This window comes from Bos indicus x Bos taurus, chromosome 3, assembly GCF_003369695.1.
Source record: "Bos indicus x Bos taurus breed Angus x Brahman F1 hybrid chromosome 3, Bos_hybrid_MaternalHap_v2.0, whole genome shotgun sequence".
Lineage (NCBI taxonomy): Eukaryota > Metazoa > Chordata > Mammalia > Artiodactyla > Bovidae > Bos > Bos indicus x Bos taurus.
In genome coordinates, this window is record NC_040078.1 from 103,971,335 (window position 1) to 103,981,438 (window position 10,104).

Below are 10,104 nucleotides of genomic sequence, written 5' to 3' on the forward strand. Positions count from 1 at the left end.
TCTGAATTCTTATCCAGAGATTCTTGGGTAGGGGGGGTGGTTTATTTTAGGGAAAAACCAAAGAACAGAGTGGGACCATCCAAGAGTATGGGATTCACATGCCAGGTGACACAAAAGAACTTGCTTATCTTTGGTCCATTCTCCTCATGGATACTACATCGGAAACTAGAATTCATTTTTTTTTCTTTTTTTTAAATAAGCTTTCCATTTTATAGTATTAAATTTATAGAAAATTTTAGATGGTTTGCAATGGTAGTAAATAGAATTCCCATATATTCCAAACTCAGTTTCCCCTATTAGTAATATCTTATGTTAGTGTGGTACACTTATTATAATTAACTAAACAATGCTGCTAAGCACTTCAGTCGTGTCCGACTCTGTGCGACCCCATAGATGGCAGCCCACCAGGCTCCCCCGTCCTTGGGATTCTCCAGGCAAGAACACTGGAGTGGGTTGCCATTTCCTTCTCCAATGCATGAAACTGAAAAGTGAAAGTGAAGTCGCTCAGTCGTGTCCGACTCTTAGCGACCCCATGGACAGCTGCCTACCAGGCTCCTCCATTCATGGTATTTTTCAGGCAAGAGTACTGGAGTGGGGTGCCATTGCCTTCTCCAAACTAAACAATAATGATACATTATTATTAACTAAAGTCTACATGGACTTCCTTGGAAACTCAGCAGTAAAGTAAATGCCTGAAATGCAGGAGACTTGCATGAGATACGGGTTTGATCCCTGGGTCTGGAAGATCCTTGAAGTAGGAAATGGCAACCCACTTCAGTATTCTTGCTTGGGAAAGCCTAGGGATAGAAGAGCCTGGCAGGCTACAGTCCACGGGGTTGCAAAAGAGGCAGACAGAAATGAGTGACTAAACAACAACAATACCTTATTCAAACCTGTTTTGCTTTTTTCCTTTTAGTTTTATTGAGAAATAGTTGACGTATGTCATTGTATTAGGTTTAAGTTGTACAGCACGATAGTTTGGTTTACATGTATTGTGAAGTGATTACCACATATTAGTTAACATCCGTCATCTCATATAGATATGATAAAAACAAAGAAGAAAATTCTCCTTATGATGAGAACTCTTAGGCTTTACTCTCTTAACAGCATATCTATATATCATATAGCAGTATTAACTATAGTCATCATGTTGTACATTACATCCCTAACATTTATTTATCTTATGACTAGAAGTTTGTACCTTTTTACCACTTTTCCTCTAAGTCTCCCTCTCTTTGATCCCTCCCCTGGTAATCACAAATCTGTTTTCTTTTTCTGTGAATTTGGTGTTTTGTTTATTTTGATCTTTTAGATTCCACATATAAATGAGATCACACAGTTTTGGTCTTTCTTTGTCTTCTTTATTTCACTGAGTATAATGCCTTCAAGATCCATCCATGTTGTCACAAATAGTAGGATTTCCTTGTTTTTTATGTCTTAATAGTATTCCATTGTGTGTATATATCACAGTTTATATATTCACCCATTGAATGGACTCTTGGGTTGTTTTTGTGTCTTGGCAACTGTACATAATGCTGCAATGAACATTGGGGGCTGATATCTTTTTGAGTCAATGTCTTCATTTCCTTTGGAAATATTCCCAGAAGTGGAATTGCTAGATCATTTGGTAGTTTTATTTTTAACTTTTTGAGGAACCTCCATACTGTTTATCGTAGTGTTTGCAGCAATTTACATTCCCACCAATAGTGAACAAGAGTTCCTTTTTCTCCACATCCATGCCAGCATTTATTATTTCTTGCCTTTTTGATGATGGCCATTCTAACAGGTATGAGGCGATCAGATTTGCTTGTTGTTGCTGTTCAGTTGCTAAGTTATATCTGATTCTTTGCCACCCCATGGACTATAGCACACCATGCTCCACTATCTCCCTGAGTTTGCTAAAATTCACGTCCATTGAGTTGGTGATGCTAGCTAACCATCTCATTGTCTGCCGGCCCCTTCTCCTTTTGCCTTCAATCTTTCCCAGCATCAAGGTCTTTTGCAGTGAGTCAGCTGTGTGCATCAGGTGGTCAAAGTATTCGAGCCTCAGCTTCATCACCAGTCCTTCCAATTTAGTTTTTACCAAATGCCCTTTTTCTGTTCCAGGATTCCATCCAGGATACCTCATTACATTTACTTGTTATAGTTTCTTAGGCTCCTCTTGGCTGCGTCACTTGCTCAGAACTTACCTTGTTTTTGGTGACCTGGACAGTTTTGAGGAGAATTGGTCAAGTATTTTATGGGATGTCTCTCAACTTCTTTGTCTGATGTTTTTCTCATAATTAGACAGGGATTATGGCCTTTGGGGATGAAGACCAGAGAAGTAGGTTACCATTTTTTGTCACATCATTTCAAGAGTACCTACCATTAACACAACTTATCACTACTAATGTTAACCTTGATCACTTGGCTGAGGTAATATTTGCTAGGTTTTTCCACTGTAAAATTACTCTTCCCCTCCCCGCCGCTTTCCATGTTTTTCTGTTTAGGAAGTTACTGTGTGCAGCTTGCGTGTAAGGAGTGGGAAGTTATGCTCCACCTCCTTGAGGGCAGAATATCTACATAAAGTATTTGGGATATTTTTGCCCAGGAGATGTCTCGTCTCTCTCACTTACTTATTTTTACAGTCACTTATTTATATCACCCAGTGACTTTTGCTTATATATATCTTTAAAAACTTTATTTATTTTAATTGGAGGATAATTACAATATTGTGATGGCCTCTGCCATACATCTCCAGGAATCGGCCATAGGTGTACATGTGTCCCCTTACATGTGCTTTTTCACCTGGCTGCATGCTTAGAATTTAGAAGGAGGAAACTCAAATTGGATTCTAATGGATATTTGTTTTATATGTTGGTTATACTGATTTGATTATTTTGTTGTTTGCATTGTTCCAACTCCGACCCTGAGGATCTTTTTCAGTTGGTTCCCAATGGTCTCTTTGACATAGCCCCATCTTTGTCTTATTGTGCTTTTCTGTTTTATTTTGTTTGTTTGCATTTTAGCACCTCCTTACTTTCTGGCACTACAAGATGCTGCAGTCACACCTTGTGTATCCTCTTCCAATCCTAGAACGAGTCATTTTTCCAAAGAGCTAGAGATCATTCTTGATTTGCACATTTGCATCTACAACAAACTCATTAGGAAGTGGTGAGAGAGATTTGGAGCAGAAGGGGTAGGACCCTATTTCTTACTGATTTAACTGTTTTACCTTGCTTAATCCCCTGCCAAAGTTTGAAGCCTGTATTTGCTTCCTAGTGTTGCTGTAACATGTTATTTCTTATGGCTGCTGTTGGAGAAGGCAATGGCACCCTACTCCAGTACTCTTGCCTGGAAAATCCCATGGAAGGAGGAGCCTGGTGCACTGCAGTCCATGGGGTCGCTAAGAGTCAGACATGACTGAAGTGACTTAGCAGCAGCAGCAGCAGCATGGCTGGTGTAACAGATTACATGTTGGCAGGGGTGTATTTATTCTGAAGGTTCTAGGGGAGAATCAGTTCTTTGCCTTTTTAAACTTTTCATGGGTATCTGCATTCCTTAGCTCATGGCCCACTTCGCAATGGCATCTTGCTGCTGCTGCTGCTGCTGCTGCTAAGTCGCTTCAGTCGTGTCTGACTCTGTGCGACCCCATGGACGGCAGCCCACCAGGCTCCCCCGTCCCTGGGATTCTCCAGGCAAGAACACTGGAGTGGGTTGCCATTTCCTTCTCCAATGCATGAAAGTGAAAAGTGAAAGTGAAGTCGCTCAGTCGTGCCTGACTCTGTGCGACCCCATGGACTGCAGCCTACCAGGCTCCTCCGTCCATGGGATTTTCCAGGCAAGAGTATTGGAGTGGGTTGCCATTGCCTTCTCCAGCATCTCACTAACCTCTGCTTAATCGCTAGCCAGTCTCCTCTTTCTCTCTCTCCAGCCTTCTTCTTCCATCTTTTAAGGACCCTTGTTGTAACACTGATCCCACCTAGATTATCTAGAATAATATTCCTATTTTAAAGTCTTTAAAGTTCCTTCTGCCATATAAGGTAACATATTCACAGGTTCTGGGGATTAAAACATGAACATCTTTGGAGGGTCTATATTCTGTCTATCACAGAATCCTAAAACCAAAAAGTGACATTTGCCGATGAATCACAGTTTTAGCTGTTTCCTTTATACCATGCAAGATATTCCAAATCTAAACATTTTCAACAGTTTCAATCATTTCTCCTTTTCCCCCAAAGAGCTAATAATGTTGTTAATATTATTTAATAAACTTTCCTAAAAACTTATGTCACTTTTTGGTGTTTTGCCCCAAAGAGTAGCACAGTTTTCCTCACTAATTCCAGTGCTATTTTCCCCCAGTAGAAATTTAGAACACGTGGGTTAAGTAGTTTATGTGAGTGACTTCCTACTCTGACCAAATGATCTCTCAACAAGAAAAGCTAAAGCCTTTATCCAAGTACACAGGGTCATTACACATGATGAAATACATTCATTTGGGGGTTTCCCAGGAGGTGCAGCGATAAAGAATCCTCCTCCCAATGTAGGAGACACAAGAGACTCAGGTTTGATCTCTGGGTCAGGAGGAGGAAATGACAACCCATTCTAGTATTCTTGCTTGGTAAATGCCATAGACAGAGGAGCCTAGTGGGCTACGGTCCAGGGGGTTGCAAAGAATCAGACATGACTGAGCAAACACGCACACACATATGCACACTGTATACATGTTACACGTGATGATAGGGTCATGAAGTCTCTCAAAGCCTATTTATTCCTTCTGCATCTTTTCCATACTGCAAGTATAAGCCACATCAGTCAATTACATAGATCAGAGAATTTCCAACTATATGTCCTATAAGATGGACCCAATATATTAGACTTAACGTTAAATAATTGTGGAGTTTTTCCCATGGAAAAAAAGTTATAGTAATGAATAGAATGTTATACATTTAAGTGTTTTTCATTAATTTTCCTTAACACTGGTACCTCCTACTGTTTGTCTGTTGGCACATGCTAGCCGACAACAAAAGAAATGAACAAGAAGCCAAGTAATATTACTAGAAAAGTTCAGAGATAAGAGATAACAAATCATGTCTAGATTGATAGCGTATAATGCTTTTCTATAATTTTATGTTGCATACATAGAAATATTTTGCTAGTCAAAATGCTTTCTTATGTACAGAACTCTGTATGCAAAGGATAAATATCTTTCCCTAAATATGATGGAGCCATCTACTATTTCTTCATTGTACTGAAGAGTCTTTACAAAAAGAAGCCATTTCTGTGTTGTGAAAGACTAATATAATTTTGGAGAGGCAAGAATATGGGCGTTGGAGCTATGTCAATATGAGTATGAACATCTTACCAGCTGCGTGACTTCAAATATATTGCTTAACTAAACAATTTGAATTAGGAATTACGTTAGGTTATTTGCAGAAGATCACAGTTAAAGCAACTTAAATATGAAAGCATCTTATTTCTTCCCCAAAATAGAGAAGTGAAGAGGTAGGCAGTTTGGGACTGGTGTAGTGTCTCTTCGATTATGAAGTTTCTAGGTTCTTCCTTTTGCATCCCCCACCATCTTTAGTATGCAGCTTCCATATTCCAGGTCACTCGTGGTCTGCTGTGGCCTCTGATGCTCTAGCCACCTCATCTGCTTTCCAAGCAGCAGGAAGGATAAAGAGCAGACAAAATGTTTCAGGAAGCCCTGCCCAATGACTTCTGCCTCTGTCTATCTGGCTGCTCCTCTCTGCAAGGGCAATGGAAAACAGTTTTTTAACTGGACAGACTGCTCAGAATTTGGAAAGAGAGAATCACATTGGGTTCTGTGGCAGAGATGCCTAAACAACCCCTAACACCCAAGATTTCCTTCTTCTTTTAGTAATAGAATCACCACCTTACCTACCCACCACTGGTTTTACCTGGCTAGTGGCTACTAAGCAGAGGCTATATTTTTCAGCCTCTCTTGCAGTTAGTTGTAGCCATGTGACCATGACCTTTCTGGACCATGTGAACTGAAGTGTCTATCTGCAATTTCCTGAGAAAAGGAACTGCCTGTCCTTCAACTTCCCTCTTCCTCCTTCCCACAGGCTTGGACATGCCTGGGTAGCGGTGAGCCAGCTTTTACGATACAGCTGAGGATAACACTCTTGACAGTGATCAAGTAGCAGGAAAGTACTGGGTTCCTGGATAACTGTGTGAGGCACAGCCACCTGCTATCCTGGACCTTTGGTGTATCTATGTTGTGTTTTATGAGAGAGAAATAAGCCTCCACTTTATTCAAGTCACAGTATTTTGGTATTTCTTTGTTATAGCAACTTAGCCTATGTCCTATTGTGCCTCAATTTATTTTTCTGTAACATACCAATAGAATTATGTTCTCCAATGAGTTATTGTGAGGAAAGAAATATAAGTAAGACACCTGGGCTGTGGTTATTATATGTGATCGGTATTGACAAGTTTCACAAGAGAGTTCTGAAGAGGTGTCTAAAGAACTTGGGAGGATGTAGTACCAGTGTAATGGAGGCCCATTCCATGTGATTGGATCTTGATTTAGCAACAAAAGCATAAGAACAATAAATGCCTTGAATTTAAATGTGAGCAAGCTAGTTAAAACGTTTAGAAATACTACCTGAGGAAGATTTGGGAGAATGGCATTTAAATATGTAAAATATCATGTATGAAACGAGATGCCAGTCCAGGTTCAATGCACGATACTGGATGCTTGGGGCTGGTGCACTGGGACGACCTGGAGGGATGGTATGGGGAGGGAGGAGGGCTCAGGAGGGGGAGCACACGTATACCTGTGATGGATTCATTTTGATGTTTGGCAAAACTAATACAATTACGTAAAGTTTAAAAATAAAATAAAATTAAAAAAAAAAAAAAAAGAAATACTACCTGAAACATTTTCCCTTCCTAACAATTTGGATTGTTTCCCTGCCTGAGGCTGACATGAGGGAGGGACAGAATGCTTGGAGGATGAATCAGTGGTAGATACCAGACAGATGCTCCAAAAGAGAAGGTGGAAACAGCCTTCCCTTGGCAGGCTTCAGAAGTGGGATCCAGGAAGGAGCCTCAGGACAGTGTGGGTTTCTTCCTTTGCTCTTATGAGGGGGGAAAAACAGTCAGCAGGAAGTGTGAATTCTGCATTGACAAAAATTTAATTTAAATTCAGTTGGGATGATCCCGTGGAGAAGCTAATGGCTACCCGCTCCAGTAATCGTGCCTGAATTCCATGGACAGGGAAGCCTGGAGGGCTACAGCCCATTGGGTTACAAAGCATCGGCCGTGCCTTTTACAAAGTCAGAGAGCGACTTTCACAAAGACATAAACACGTTGTTTTCTCTGCTATTAGCAGCAGTAGAGGCTTGAGTCTAAGATAGAATTAGTTGTGAAAAATAACTGGGGTCACAAAGAGTCTGACACAACTCAGCGACTGAACAACAACAATGAACATTATATTCCTTTGCACACCTGAGTCATGGCATGTAAATTTCTACCCTGCTAGATGACACAAGGTTAATACAAAAAAAAAAAAAAACACCCCACTATTATAGGTCAATGTCATTTATGAATATGGATTCCATAATCTTATAACATTGGCAAATTTAATCCTTTAAGATAGTTTTAAAAAATACATCACATCCAACAAATGCAAATGTGAAAAGATTTTAAATTAGAAGTTTCAGCCAGAAACCCTGAGGCAGTAGATATTAAATAACATGGTTGTCAGTAGACTCTATGGTAAGAATTTCAGAGTAGAGTAAAAAACCAGTTTCATAGTTTCCAACTCTTTCACCCTCAGGGTGTAAAGGCTGTTGGTGCAGGACTTTTAAAGAGGACTTTTCTGGACAGAGCTATGCTATTTCTCTCCTCCTCCCTCTCAGTGAGTAGGGGTAGGGCGTTCATTCCTGTTCTCAAGTCATGAGAGAGCTATTTCACGGGGACCATCTGGATACCTTGGTGTAACTCCTCCAGGTAGTAGACCAGTCTCTGACTCATGCCTGGAACGTGTAAGAGGCAGAGATGGCCGGGCTAGGTGATGCTGTCACAAAGTTGAAGGGGTAATGAATCAAGTGGGCTGCATGGAGGGAGAACTGGTTTAAATCCTTTTAAATCCTGCCCAAGAGAACTGTCTGAAGGAGCCAGGGGACCCCCCCAGAAAGACCCAGTGTAGCGTGGGCCACCAAAAAACAAATGCTGAGGTGGGGAGCAGTCAGTGGAAGGGAAATCATGTCACCTGCATTGTGGTAGGAACAACAGAAATGTTCCCTCTGGGGGCCTTTGCAGAATCCTCAAAGCTACTTCAGGAGAGAAAGAGTCATCTTTGAATATCTGCCAATCCCAGAGAGCTTGAAACTGTTTAACTATTTAAATACTATTTATTTGGTTTCTCTCCCAAACCTGAGAGCCAGCTGGAAGAGAAGGAAATAGATACTCTAGGCAGAAAATGAGAATATAACCACGTCCCTACTTCCTTCTATTCCTGCTGTAAATGTTCATGCAGAAGGTCCAAGTTAGGGAAGGAAAGGAGTTTTTACTTTAAGGAAAGCTTGACAATTTGATCAGTATTTAGAATTGGGCATTCTAATGCCTGGACAGGGGATCTTCTCTGGTGGTTCAGACAGTAAAGCGTCTACGACAGAGACTCTCATGACCATGAGAACTTCTATTATCTAAGAGTCATGTGTATGCCCAAGATTTATTGGAACGGAGTGGAAAAATTCCCCAGTGAATAAGATTTAAAGGCACATTGTGAATCAGATCCAAAAAGCATAAACTTTGTAAAAAATTGGTAAATTAAATTCATGAGAATTTGAAATTTGGGGAATGTATCTACACAACAGAATGCTATTCAGCAAAAAAGCGTGTGAGCTACTAGCGACTAAATAACAGGTACAGAAATATGAGTGAATCATAAAAACAATACGCTCAGGGAAAACAGCCAGACACAAAAGCATATGTACTATATGATTTCATTACATAAAATTCTAGAAAAGGGAATATCAAACTACAGTGACAGGAACCAGATCAGTGATTGCTTGGGGGCTACAATGTTCATCATAGCACTATTCATAATCACCCCAAAATAGAGACAACCCAAATGTCCATCAGCTGATGCATGCATAAATAAAATGTGGTATAGCCATACAGTGGCATGTTATTTGATAATAAAAAGGAATAAGACACAGATACATGCTACAACCTAGATAATCACTGAAACATCATGCTAAGTGAAAGGAGCCAATTACATGGACCACATGTGTGACGCCACTTACATGAATTGTCCAGAACAGGCATATCTGTAGTGACAGAAAGTAGAATCATGGTTGTCTCAGGCTGCAGGAAGAGTTGGGGTAAAAAGGGTTACAAGGTTTCTTTTGGGGGTGATAAAAATGTTCCAAAATTTATTTTAGGGATGATTGTGCTACTCTGTGAATATACTAAAAAAACATTGAATTGTACTTTTTAAATGTGAAATGTCTCTCAATAAAGATGTGGATTATCTCTCAACAAAGTTAATACCCCAAAAATGTTGGAGATGATTGGAAATCCTTTTATAGAAGAGTCAAGTTGAATTCTTACCAATACCACTAAAAATATATATTTCTAATAAATTAAAAACCTAAATATAAAAAAATGCTAAAAGGGACTTCCCTGGTGATCCAGTGGTTAAGATTCTGCACTTCCAATGCAGGGTGTACAGGTTCGATTCCTGGTCTGGGAACTAAGATTCTATATGCCATGAGGTGCCGCCAAAAAAAAAAAAAAAGAATGCTATTTTTTTAAGTCATGAATTTATTAGGAAAAAAATTGTAGAAAAATGTTAATGGCCTTAGGAGTAAGGAACATCTTACAGAAGATTCAAAGAGAAAAAGTGTATAAAAGTGATGCATTTGACTATATAAGTAATAAAAACTTTAAAACAATAAATACCTTTATGACATCTAAAGCTTAAGGTATATAATAGACCAAGAGAAAATAGTTTTAAGTATCTGAGAATTAAGATTAATAATGCATAAAAAACTGCTATCATTAATTAAAAAAGGTAAAGAAAATAGGATACCAACAATTTACAACTGGGAAAACACAAGTGCTAATATACATACTAAAATATACATT

General features: G+C 39.5%; 1 long non-coding RNA gene across 1 annotated transcript in view; it reads left to right on the forward strand.

The window, feature by feature from the left end:
- Positions 1–6,683, forward strand: part of LOC113890054 — a 40,949-nt gene extending 34,266 nt beyond the window's left edge. Inside the window, exon 4 of the long non-coding RNA XR_003510425.1 lies at positions 6,069–6,683. This is a non-coding gene — a long non-coding RNA (uncharacterized LOC113890054). The remainder of the gene's footprint in view (positions 1–6,068) is intronic.
- Positions 6,684–10,104: the final 3,421 nt, after the last annotated feature.